Genomic DNA, 12,059 nt, shown 5'->3' with positions numbered 1-12,059 from the left:
ATTTCAAATATTCAAATCAAGAAGTTCCGATTGGTCAAATGATCTGAAAGACAAAGATTAATTATGAGTCTCCTTCTAATTAGAAAATTCAAGTCAAATTTGGACAAGTTACTCAAAATATTCTTCTTTTTTTTTAGAAAAATTTTATGCGATTTTACCATAGGGTCCATAGTCTATTCTTTTAGAATTTTAGAAAAAAATTATCTAGAAAAGCGCAGATTTTTTTTGAACAATAGATGTCTTTCACATCCAGCTATACCAACGAGTAATCTGTTTGAAGGTGGCGGGTTGGGTTCATGTTCGGGTTTGGGGTTTCCTTAACAGGTTGGGTTCGGGTTTGAACTTATTGGGTTGAGTCGTTATCGGGTTGACCCGATAACGACCCAATCCGCACGATTTGCCAGCCCTAGTTTTAAACAAATTCTTTAACATCAAGCAATCAAGAATCCACCATTTCCTCTAGCAATGTCAGTGCGGCCCGCAACTCGTGGGCTGGCCCGAATAGCCCGCCAAATTTATAAGGTTAGCACTGAAAATTTCTAGTCCGATAAAATAAAATCCGATTAACCTGCACCCGATTACCCGCAACCCGATAAAATTTCTATTATTCCATTTATTTTACTCCTAGTTCGACACTTCATTGATTAATTTTATAATATAGATAATAAAAAAAATAACTTTTAATTTTACATTAAATATAAAAATTATATATTGAATTTTCATTAATATAATAATTGATAAATAAATTTAAAACTTCAAATTCACTGAAAAAATATTTAAATTTCTAAAACACGCATTAAAATTTCACGAAATATCTCAAATATTAGTATTTGATAATGTTTATGATTGAGTTTAAGCATATATCTCAAATTTATTGTAACGACCCGCCATTTTAGGGTATAATAATAATGGCGATCGCTATCTAGGAAGACTTAAATGCAACAAAGATCATAGGCTAGGGTCTCATTTAAAGGTAATTTACCAGAGCATTTAATGAACAATTAAGTAGGGGAAGAATAATGCCTTAGCAATGAAATCCAAAAAAAAAGGCTATCACAATAAATGCTCCGAAATAGCAAAGTTCCAAAATAATCTCATCTGTTTCATATCCAAAATACTCCCACGAAATAAAATAATTCAACCCAACAAAAGATCACAAGTTTTCATATTTTAGCGGAAGCGACCAAGAGAGAAGTGAAGCTATGTATGAAGACACAACGACACTTAAAGTTTCAACAGATCATGTTATTATTTCCTACTCAACACCGCCGCCCGCTCGTCACCGCTCAACCTGCACATAGGGAAAACACATGCAGGGCTGAGTACTATAATCATACTCAGTGGACTCATTGCCGAAAACAGTTTTATCACAAAAATAGTTATCATGCCATTTTCAAGTGTCCATCGGGGTTTTATCTTTAGAAAGGCCCGAGGCACCACAATATATATATATATATATATATATATATATATATATATATATATATATATATATATATCATTTATCCAAAATCACGGTCGCGCAACCATTTTTCTCATCGACGTTTACCATATCCTCATTCTACATGACAAGGAATGCGGCCGCAATCTAGGTCACTAGACCGGCCGACCCGTACGCCAGCACTCGGTCTAACATTGGTGTACACTAACCCAAGTAGAGTTTGCGGCTCTACGAGGATCCGAATTCGATTAAATCAATAGTGGCATAGCCACAAGGGATAGGCACGACAAAACAAATCAAGGCATGATAACACATATTTCATTCTCATCAATATCAGTTTAGGACAATGTCCTTAATTTTAAAAGAAAGCCCACCTCGTCGGCTTAGCTCGAAAGTATTCTCTTCTCCTCGTTTATCACGCTGAGAGCGCGAAGTATCACCTTTAAATTAGGCGTATCACAAATCAGTTTCGAACATTGATTCAAAATCATGAATGTTCCCACGTTTCCCTTTTTCCCATCGATAAATCTTTAATATCATCATCCAAAAATCAAAGTACGATTAGTATATCGTTTTTATTCGAATAACAACTCCAGATTCATCATCAAATCGTGTCACGCATGAGTGTTCTACACACACAACACACACACACGAACACAACACATGTGCACGCCTTCTGAGGCGTGCACGCACATACACACTCGGTCACACACACACACACTTATCACATGCATCCCAATTTCACCGATTAATTTCCCCTTCGCTCATTCTAAATGCATGTGGACTCAAGAACACCGATTGGTCGGTAGAAGAAGAAAGATTAATATAGAAAATACCTTTTCCAATAGAACGAACGGTAGAAACAAGTTATAGCCTTGATTCTTCAACAAAATCTTGAATTGCAACTTCAATTCTTCTCCAAAAGATGAAGAATTAATGGAGAAAGTAGAAGAAAAATTTGAGAGAGAGTGGGAGAGAGAGATTTTGAAATTTTGGGGGAGTGGGGCTTTGATTTGTGATGCTAGGGTTTAGGATTTCTCATGTATTTATAGAGGTTAGGATATACTCCAACAATTAAATAATAAAAGATTTGGGGTAGATTTGTTTGTTGAAGAGGCCGAAAACTTGAAGAGGAATAATAGGGAATTTCGAATTCTAGGCTATTAAATTAGCCTATGATTTAATTTGAATATTTCACGGAGTAGAATAAAATATCACGGAGCAGAATAAAATAATAAATCCTCCCCAAATAATAGTAGTAGGCGTGATTTTCAAATTCCTACTCCAAGGAATTAATTAAAATCCTAATTTAATTAGAATATGGTAAGATCTTCTTAGATTTGGCAAGATATGCTAGGATATTTGCATTTATTTATGGAAGAGAATAAACAAGGGATCAAATAATATAATAAAATAATCCCTTCTCCCATATTATAAGGGATTTTCGAAAATCCCACTATTTGACAAGGGTTTCGAAAATTTCATCAACAAAATAAGGAATATTCGGACTTTGGATTTAATTTGGATAATTATCCCAAACCAATAATTAAATCCAAGAAAAATATGATTCCTTCTCCAAATAAAAATAGGAGGGATCGAAAATTCCACATGATTAAATAATGCTCCTATTTAATTCTCACTCATCCATTAGGAAAATAATTCACCACAATTATATTACTCCGCATCAAATATTCACACCAAATCAATCATTTCTTTACTTCCTCTTCTTTTTCTCAACGCATTGACCTTTCAACGACCACGTCATATTTTCCACATCTTTGACTATTCAATAGCCACGTCATATTTTCAACAAGTTGACTATTCAACTCAATCTCAACTCCCATACACAATTAGGTCACAAAGACATCATGTAATTAATCACTCATCAATTAATCCACATATCAAAGCATTTAAGGCATTTAATGCAAAAATTTTATAACCCGAAAATTAGGGTTTGAAAAAGTGGGGCGTTACATTCCACCACCCTTAAAAGAAATTTCGTCCCGAAATTTGGTACTTCATGGAAAAAGTTCCGGGTACAGTTCCATCATCTTGTCTTCAAGCTCCCACGTGGCTTCTTCATATTCGTGGTTCCTCCATAGTACTTTCACGCTAGCAATGGATTTATTTCTCAAATTCTGAACCTTTCGGTCCAAGATCATTTGGGGTCTCTCTTCGTAGCTCAAGTCGGAATTCAACGCGACTTCTTCGTAGTGAATCACGTGCTTCGGATCGAACACATATTTTCGCAACTGCGATACGTGAAAGACGTTGTGCACGTTTCCGAGACTTGGCGGTAGCCACAATCGATAGGCTACGGGTCCTATTTCTTCTAGAATTTCATAAGGCCCGATAAAACGTGGTTTCAGTTTTCCTTTAACACCAAAACGCGTTATCCCTTTCGACGGGGACACTTTCAGAAAAACCTTATCACCGGCTTGAAATTGTAAGTCGGTTCGTCGGACGTCAGCGTATGACTTTTGTCTGTCCTGAGCTTCCTTTATTCTCCCACGAATTTGTCGAACGACTTCAATCATCTCTTCGACTTCATCGGGTCCTAGCACCCGTTGCTCTCCAACTTCATCCCAGTAGAGCGGCACCTGATTGACCCGCAACCCAAGTAAGGTTGGCCCGAAATCCGATGGGCCAACCCGATTGACATCCCTAATTTCCTCTCTATAAAAACCCCAATCACTTCATTCAAATTTCATGCAAAAAAAAAAAAAACTCTTAACAAAAAATCTAGCAACAATGGCCACTAAGAGAAGCACTTCACTTGCTCTATTCCTTTCCCTCAACCTACTCTTCTTCACGTTGGCCACTTCTTGGACTCCGCCGAGCGCCTCGTGCCCTAGAGATGCCCTAAAACTCGCACCAACCTGCTAGGCAGCCTTCTCAACTTGACAATCGGGACACCTCCGACAACGCCATGTGGCAGCCTCTTCGTGGGGCTGGTTGATCTCGAGGCTGCGATCTGCCTTTGCACTGCGATTCGGGCTAATATTTTGGGGATTAACCTTAATGCCCCACTCTCTCTCAGCTTGCTCCTCAATGTGTGCAATAAGAATGTGCCCGAGGACTTCGTTTGTGCTTAGTGGCAAAGCTTATTTGCTTGACTTTGATGTTTGTTGTTAGTGGTTTTAATAATATCTCATATGAATGTTACTTCAGGATCGACAGTAACAACACACGAAATGAATATTATTCTACTCTCTTCATCCCAGATAATTCGTTTCACTTTGACCGCGCACGGGTTTTAAGAAATGTAATGAAAAGTGAGTTGAAAAAGTTAGTAGAATGTAGGTCTTACTTTTGTATATTAGTTTTATAATAAAATGTGTGTTATGATGCCTTGAATCATTGAGTTGATCAAGCTGAGGGGTTGTAACTTGAGTTGATCATTTGTTAGGATGTCATTGAATCATTGCTGAGTTGATCAAGCCAAATGGCTGAGTTAATCAAGCTGATAATGATATATTTCTGTTATTGAGCTTAATTGTTGTATCAAGCCTAGTTTGTCTTTTGTACCTATTTATATAGAAGTAGGGCACGAGAACTTAGCAGTAGCAGCATTTTGGAATCGCATCAGTATCTGTAACCGCAGTCATAATACAATTTATTCTCCATTATTGCCCGTGGATGTAGCCAACACAATGTTGGTGAACCACATAAATTTTGTGTCTCATTACGTTCTTTTGTTTGTCGATTACACTATTACCCTATTTGTCATAACAAACTGGTATCAGAGTCTAGTTTTCGGACTAGGATTAAAACTGGTATCAGAGTCTAGTTTTCGGACTAGGATTTCGAAATCCGCTGCCAGGGTTTTCTGGTAAATCGATCAAAGACGTATGTTCTGAATGTGAAGGTTGACAAATTCACCGGGAGAAATAGTTTTGGCTTATGGCAGATCAATGTGATCCCTGCTGAAGCAGTAGGGTTTGTGGGCAACGCACAAAACAATGAAGGCAATGGAGAATGATGAGGAGTGGACAACCATAGACGAAAAGGCCCATTCGACCATCATGTTGTGCCTGTCTGACGATGTTATCATCGAAGTTGTGGATCAGGAAACGGCTGCTGCCCTTTGGATGAAGTTGGAGAGTCTATACATGACGAAGTCTCTTGTCACACCTCAACCCTTATGACGTATGCACTTACTATAAATAAATTCAAAATTTAGAATAAATAATCCACACGCCAAGTAAATAAAACGCACATTTTATATAAGTTCGAACCCAACAATATTTATCAAGTATATATGTCAAAACATTCTGAGCTGTAGTGGGACCCTCTCACCACTCTATATACTATACACTTATTTAAATGCAAAACTGATGAGGAGGAGAAGGTTGCCAAAACGTGTCAGGCGCCGACCCTGATAACATGTGGAGTTCCTATGACCCATATCAATCAAAAACTTCACTGATATCTTATTCCTGAAAAATATTAGTGGTTTATATGTGCCACAACTCAGTGTATATAAAGCTTACCTTTAATTCCACATCCCAGATATCAATATATTCTATAACCAATATATAAAACAATAATCAGCAAATATTAAAATTAATTCCATATACGTATGCATATGGCACTCAGTTCAATTTATTATTCTGTAACAAATCAAGCCTGGTATCTGCCCGATTCCTCTATGACCCGAAGGTCCCTCTGTAATTGGACTTATAGGTCCCTCTGTATTTAACCCGAAGGTCCCTCTGTATTGGACTCATAGGTCCCTCTGTATTTGGACTCATAGGTCCCTCTAAAATTTTAGATCCAGTGCAAGACTGTCACAGATCATCTTTAATCACATGATTCATGATATTCTAATGCCATATAAATACATATCCATTGTACCAATTATATATCTATATATTCCATCAATTAACTCCAATACTATAGATAAACATATCCATTGCATATATCACATATCCAAATCATATTACACCATCAATATCAAATAACACATAACTATTTCAGGATCACATTATATAATTCAAATATTCACTCCATTTAACATAGCAATTAATCACATAAAATATGTAAAATTAAAAGTGTGATTTATACATCCCTAATTATGACGTGTTATCCGATCGAATCCTTGATCCCATTTTAAAATATGCTATTTCCACTTCTAAAATTAAAAGAGGGTGGATGATTGGGTGAATTTCCTCTCCGAATGCTCAACTCTTTTTCTTTAAACTTTGTGACTTTCTCCCTGTGTGCTAACCGAATTCTCTATGTATATATCCTCCTTTAACAAGTATAGGAATTTTTATTAGAACCCCCCGCGGGCAAATAGTTAACCGACTTACATATCTGTATATTATATTAATTCACTTTTGCATGTAAAGAGGTGGCATAACTGGAGATCATAATAAATTTTCTAGATAAATACTTGAATTGATAACGATAAGATTATTACTATTATATTTCACTAACTTATAGTATATCCAACTATGTAGCACCTATACTTAAGCTGGACCCTTATCACTAATTTCTTCTGCATATAATATGCATATAATATATACATGTATCGTGTCCTTCCATACCCACATACATTTGCACATTTGCACATTTGCATCAACTATTAGTCAATTAAAACATCTATATGTACATATTTAATTGTTTTCTATTATACCATACACAAATCTATTAACTCATCTATACGTAATATTTATAACTAATAACTTGTATGACTATTTAATAATACTTATTTATAAAATCTACCACGTATATACTCCCATGCACATCTTATACCTTTTGAATATTTATGTAACATATATAAATATCATATACATAATTTTTATTATACAACTAATAATATAAATATATAAAGATAAATAAAAATATATCAATATGCAAAATGATGCAGGTTTCAGGTTAGGTATGTCATAATTCTTCCCCTCTTTAAGAATTTTGTCTGCAAAATTCATTCCTCTCTATGTTAACGTACTCAAAGAAATTGCAAACTCATAAATAGATATGGATAGTTCTTTCTCATATTTTCCTATGTTTCCCAAGTCGCCTCTTCGACTCCATGATATTTCCATATTTTGAATAGAATAAGAAACTTCGTGTACTTGCGATTGTTACGACGCATAAGCAATAAACTTTCCATTAACTCAAAAGATAACCAAATCCATGTTTCAGCCCATCACTATAAATAACATATTATCTTGTACCTGCGGAGATAACCAAATAGGTGACATATTCAACTGATGCTTCCACTCATTAAAACTCTTTTGATATGCTTCATTCCATATAAAAGAAGAATTCTGTCGTACTAACTTCATTATCAATTGAATAATAATAAAGAAATATTTCCAGTTGAAAACCAGTTCAATCTTTTGTCGATCCACTTCTATTACACGACCTGATACCACGTGTCCTAACAATGCCACATGCTCTAGCAAAAACCCTCCTTTACTCAACTTAGCATAGAGTTGTTCATCTCGCTGAACTTGAAATACTGACCGTAAGTGATTAACATCATCATCTGTAATTCATGAATATACAAGCAAGTCGCCAATAAAACGAACTACTAACCGTTCCAGTAATGGTTGAGAGACTCTGTTCATCAGTGGCATAAAAATTGTAGGTGCATTTGTTGATTCGAAAGGCATAAGAAAAACTCATAATTCAAAAGGCATAAGCAAAACTCATAATGACTGTATTGAGTTCGAAATGTTGTCTCTGCAATATTTTCTTTAGCTATATCTTTAACTGATGGTATCTTGATCAAAGATTTATATTCGAAAACATTTGTGTACCTTGGAACTGATCAAACAAGTCTTCGATCCTCGGTAATGAATATTTATTCTTCACTGTCACTTGATTCGGCATTCAATAGTGTATATGAAGTCGGAATGTGTCTTTCTTCTTCTAATATGATATTGGTGCACTCCAAGATGAAACACTGGGTCATATAAATCCTCTAGCAGACAACTCTTTTACCTGATTCTTAAATTCTTGAAACTCTAATGAAGACGGTTGATAAGTAGAAATAAAAATAAATGCAGTGCTCAATAGAGAAATATATCTCCTGATAAGGTGAAAATCCAGATAAATCTGCACTTCCAATAAATCAAAAAGCCGATCTAGATAATATAAGAAAACCTGGAACAATATATTGATTACCGTAAAATATCACTCGATCCCGTCACGATGATTATATTGCCATTTCGTTTACTTGACAAGCTACCTTGGTTCGATGAAGTGAAAACCAATCTATACCCATAATAATATCAAAACTTGTGTATGAAAGAATCAATATCCACTGGCAGTTCAATCGAATTAACTCACAATACTTTCTTTAGAAAACCGTGTATATTGAAATAATGTCAGCTCATAATCAACAAACATAAAACCTTCTCTGCTTCTTATCACAATACACTTCTTTCCATATATTTAGCATTGAGTTCTCTAGAAAAACTGTCTGAACTGAATACCAGAATACCAGAGGTTGTATCATAGCTTGTGGGACTGTTTCCCACCAAGAGTAAGTATTGCTTCAAAGAAAAGATATCATATAATCAAAAACTTCTTCTGACATACAACTCATCTGATTGAACACTGATTCTATCACTTTTAACTATATCCCATCAGTCAGATTAGTCTCATAAAATCAACAATTCTACTTTTCCGAGCTCTTTAAATTTTCTACCTCTTTACCTCATCATTGGTCCATGTACCAAAAATTCCAATATGATGCAGCATGTATATGAGATGTTTCTACAGTTAATAGATGATGCAGAGCGGCTGACCCTTCTCTTCTCAGTGGCACATGTTTATGAAAATTGAAATGCAAATGAAACTTTTAACTGAAATGTATCATATGATATGCCGAATGCTATGTCCCAGCGGGATTCTATTCCTGCTCTGATACCACCTAAACTGTCACACCTCAACCCTTATGACGTATGCACTTACTATAAATAAATTCAAAATTTAGAATAAATAATCCACACGCTAAGTATATAAAACGCACATTTTATATAGGTTCGAACCCAACAATATTTATCAAGTACATATGTCAAAACATTCTGAGCTGTAGTGGGACCCTCTCAACACTCTATATACTATACACTTATTTAAATGAAAAACTGATGAGGAGGGGAAGGTTGCCAAAACGTGTTAGGCGCCGACCCTGATAACATGTGGAGTTCCTATGACCCATATCAATCAAAAACTTCACTGATATCTTAATCCTAAAAATATTAGTGGTTTATATGAGCCACAACTCAGTGTATATAAAGCTTACCTTTAATTCCACATCCCAGATATCAATATATTCTTTAATAATATATAAAACAATAATCAACAAATATTAAAATTAATTCCATATACGTATGCATATGCCACTCTTTTCAAATTATTATTTCGTGACAAATCAAGCCTGGTATCTGCCCGGGATTCCTCTATGACCCGAAGGTCCCTCTGTAATTGGACTCATAGGTCCCTCTGTATTTGACCCTGAAGGTCCCTCTGTATTTGACCTGAAGGTCCCTCTGTATTAGACTCATAGGTCCCTCTGTATTTGGACTCATAGGTCCCTCTAAAATTTCAGATCCAGTGCAAGGCTGTCACAGATCCTATTTAATCACATGATTCATGATAGTCTAATGTCATATAAATACATATCCATTGTACCAATTATATATCAATATATTCCATCAATTAACTCCAATACTATAGATAAACATATCCATTGCACATATCACATATCCAAATCATATTACACCATCAATATCAATTAACACATAACTATTTCAGGCTCACATTATATAATTCAAATATTCACTCCATTTAACACATAACATTTAATCACATAAAATATGTAAAATTAAAAGTGATTTATACACACCTGGACGTGTCATCTGATCGAATTCTTGATCCCATTTTAAAATATGCTATTTCCACTTCTAAAATTAAAAGAGGATGGATGATTGTGTGAATTTCCTCTCCGAAAGTTCAACTCTTTTTCTTTAAACTTTGTGACTTTCTCCTTGTATGCTAACCGAATTCTCTATGTATATATCCTCCTTTAACAAGTATAGGAATTTTTATTTAGAACTCCCCCGCGGGCAAATAGTTAGCCGACTTACATATCTGTATATTATATCAATTCGCTTTTGCATGTAAAGACGTGGCATAATTGGAGATCATAGTAAATTTTCTAGATAAAAACTTGAATTGATAACGATAAGATTAGTACTATTATATTTCACTGACTTATAGTATATCCAACTATGTAGCACGTGTACTTAAGCTGGACCCACCACATACATTTGCACATTTGCATCAACTATTAATCAATTAAAACATCTATATGTACATATTTAATTGTTTTCTATTATACCATACACAAATCTATTAAATTAACTAATTACTCAGCTATACGTAATATTACATAATTATAACTAATAACTTGTATGACTATTTAATAATACTTATTTATAAAATCTACCACGTATATACTCCCATGCACACCTTATACCTTTTGAATATTTATGTAACATATATAACTATCATATATATAATATTTATTATAAAACTAATAATAAAAATATATAAAGATAAATAAAAATATATCAATATGCAAAATGATGCATGTTTCAGGTTAGGGATGTCACATCTCTGACCAACAAGTTGCTTTTGAAGCAACGTTTGTTTCGGTTACGCATGCAGGAAGGTTTGCCCCTTCGAGACCATCTAGAAAATTTGAATAAAATTTTGCTAGATTTGCGGAATGTTGATGTTAAAGTAGAAAATAGGATTCTGCTTTAATTTTGCTTGTGTCTTTGGCTGAATCTTACGAAAACTTTGTTGAGTCTTGTATGACTAGCAAGGAAACTTTGTCGTTGGAGAATGTTCGATTTGCCCGTCACATCAGAGAGGATCATCAACAGGCAACGAGTTCAGCCACAGAAAATTCGGCATCGAGATTATAAGTTACGGGTAAGGGACAGAAGAAATTTGGACCGAAGGAGCAGAATTCGAAAGGTTCAAAAGTTCATAGAGCCCGTAAGCCAGATGGTATTTGCAGATATAGTAAAGAACCAGGGCATTGGAAGGTTCATTGTCTAAGGATAAATAAGAAATTGGGCAAGAAAGAGGATGTTAACGGTTCTGCGACTGTGGCAGAAGCTAATGACACAAATTCGGAAAAAGAATTGACCTTGGTTGCGGATGAACAGCCACACTGTAATGATGTGTGGATTTTGGATTCAAGAGCATCATATCATCTAGGGCTGACAAATCGTGCGGATTGGGTCGTTATCGGGTTGACCTGATAACGACCCAACCCAATAAGGCCAAATCCGAACCCAACCTGTTAAGGAAACCCCAAACCCGAACACGAACCCAACCCGCCACCTTCAAACCCGGACACGACCAGAACACAATAACGACACGAACTGCTTTGGGTTGACCCGACACGACGATAACAACACGATATCGACCTGAACACGATACCGACACGAACCACTTTGGGTTGACCCGACACGATAACAACACGCCAACAACCTATTTTAGGGTATTTTACTATTTTTGTCATTTTCTATCATTTTCAAAAGTCAAGGAATTTATCTATTTTAGTTATAGCATTAATTTTACA

At 35.3% G+C, this 12,059-nt stretch overlaps 1 long non-coding RNA gene and 1 pseudogene across 2 annotated transcripts; one reads left to right on the top strand and one right to left on the bottom strand.

The window, feature by feature from the left end:
- The first annotated feature begins 4,192 nt into the window (after positions 1-4,192).
- LOC125191359 lies at positions 4,193-4,536 on the top strand (annotated as a pseudogene).
- Positions 4,537-7,543: 3,007 nt separating this feature from the next.
- On the bottom strand, positions 7,544-10,516 carry LOC125187705. 2 transcript variants are annotated; one of them, XR_007170652.1, is made up of 2 exons: positions 10,308-10,516; positions 7,544-8,952 (listed from the first exon to the last, which is right to left on the bottom strand). It is a non-coding gene; the product is annotated as an uncharacterized LOC125187705 (long non-coding RNA). The 2 variants fall into 2 exon arrangements; XR_007170653.1 differs by having other exon boundaries at positions 7,544-8,671.
- Between the last annotated feature and the right edge of the window lie 1,543 nt (positions 10,517-12,059).

The sequence above is a fragment of the Salvia hispanica genome, chromosome 5, assembly GCF_023119035.1.
Source record: "Salvia hispanica cultivar TCC Black 2014 chromosome 5, UniMelb_Shisp_WGS_1.0, whole genome shotgun sequence".
Taxonomy (NCBI): domain Eukaryota; kingdom Viridiplantae; phylum Streptophyta; class Magnoliopsida; order Lamiales; family Lamiaceae; genus Salvia; species Salvia hispanica.
Note: the sequence above shows the minus strand (reverse complement) of the source record. Positions and strands in the feature narration are given on the sequence as shown.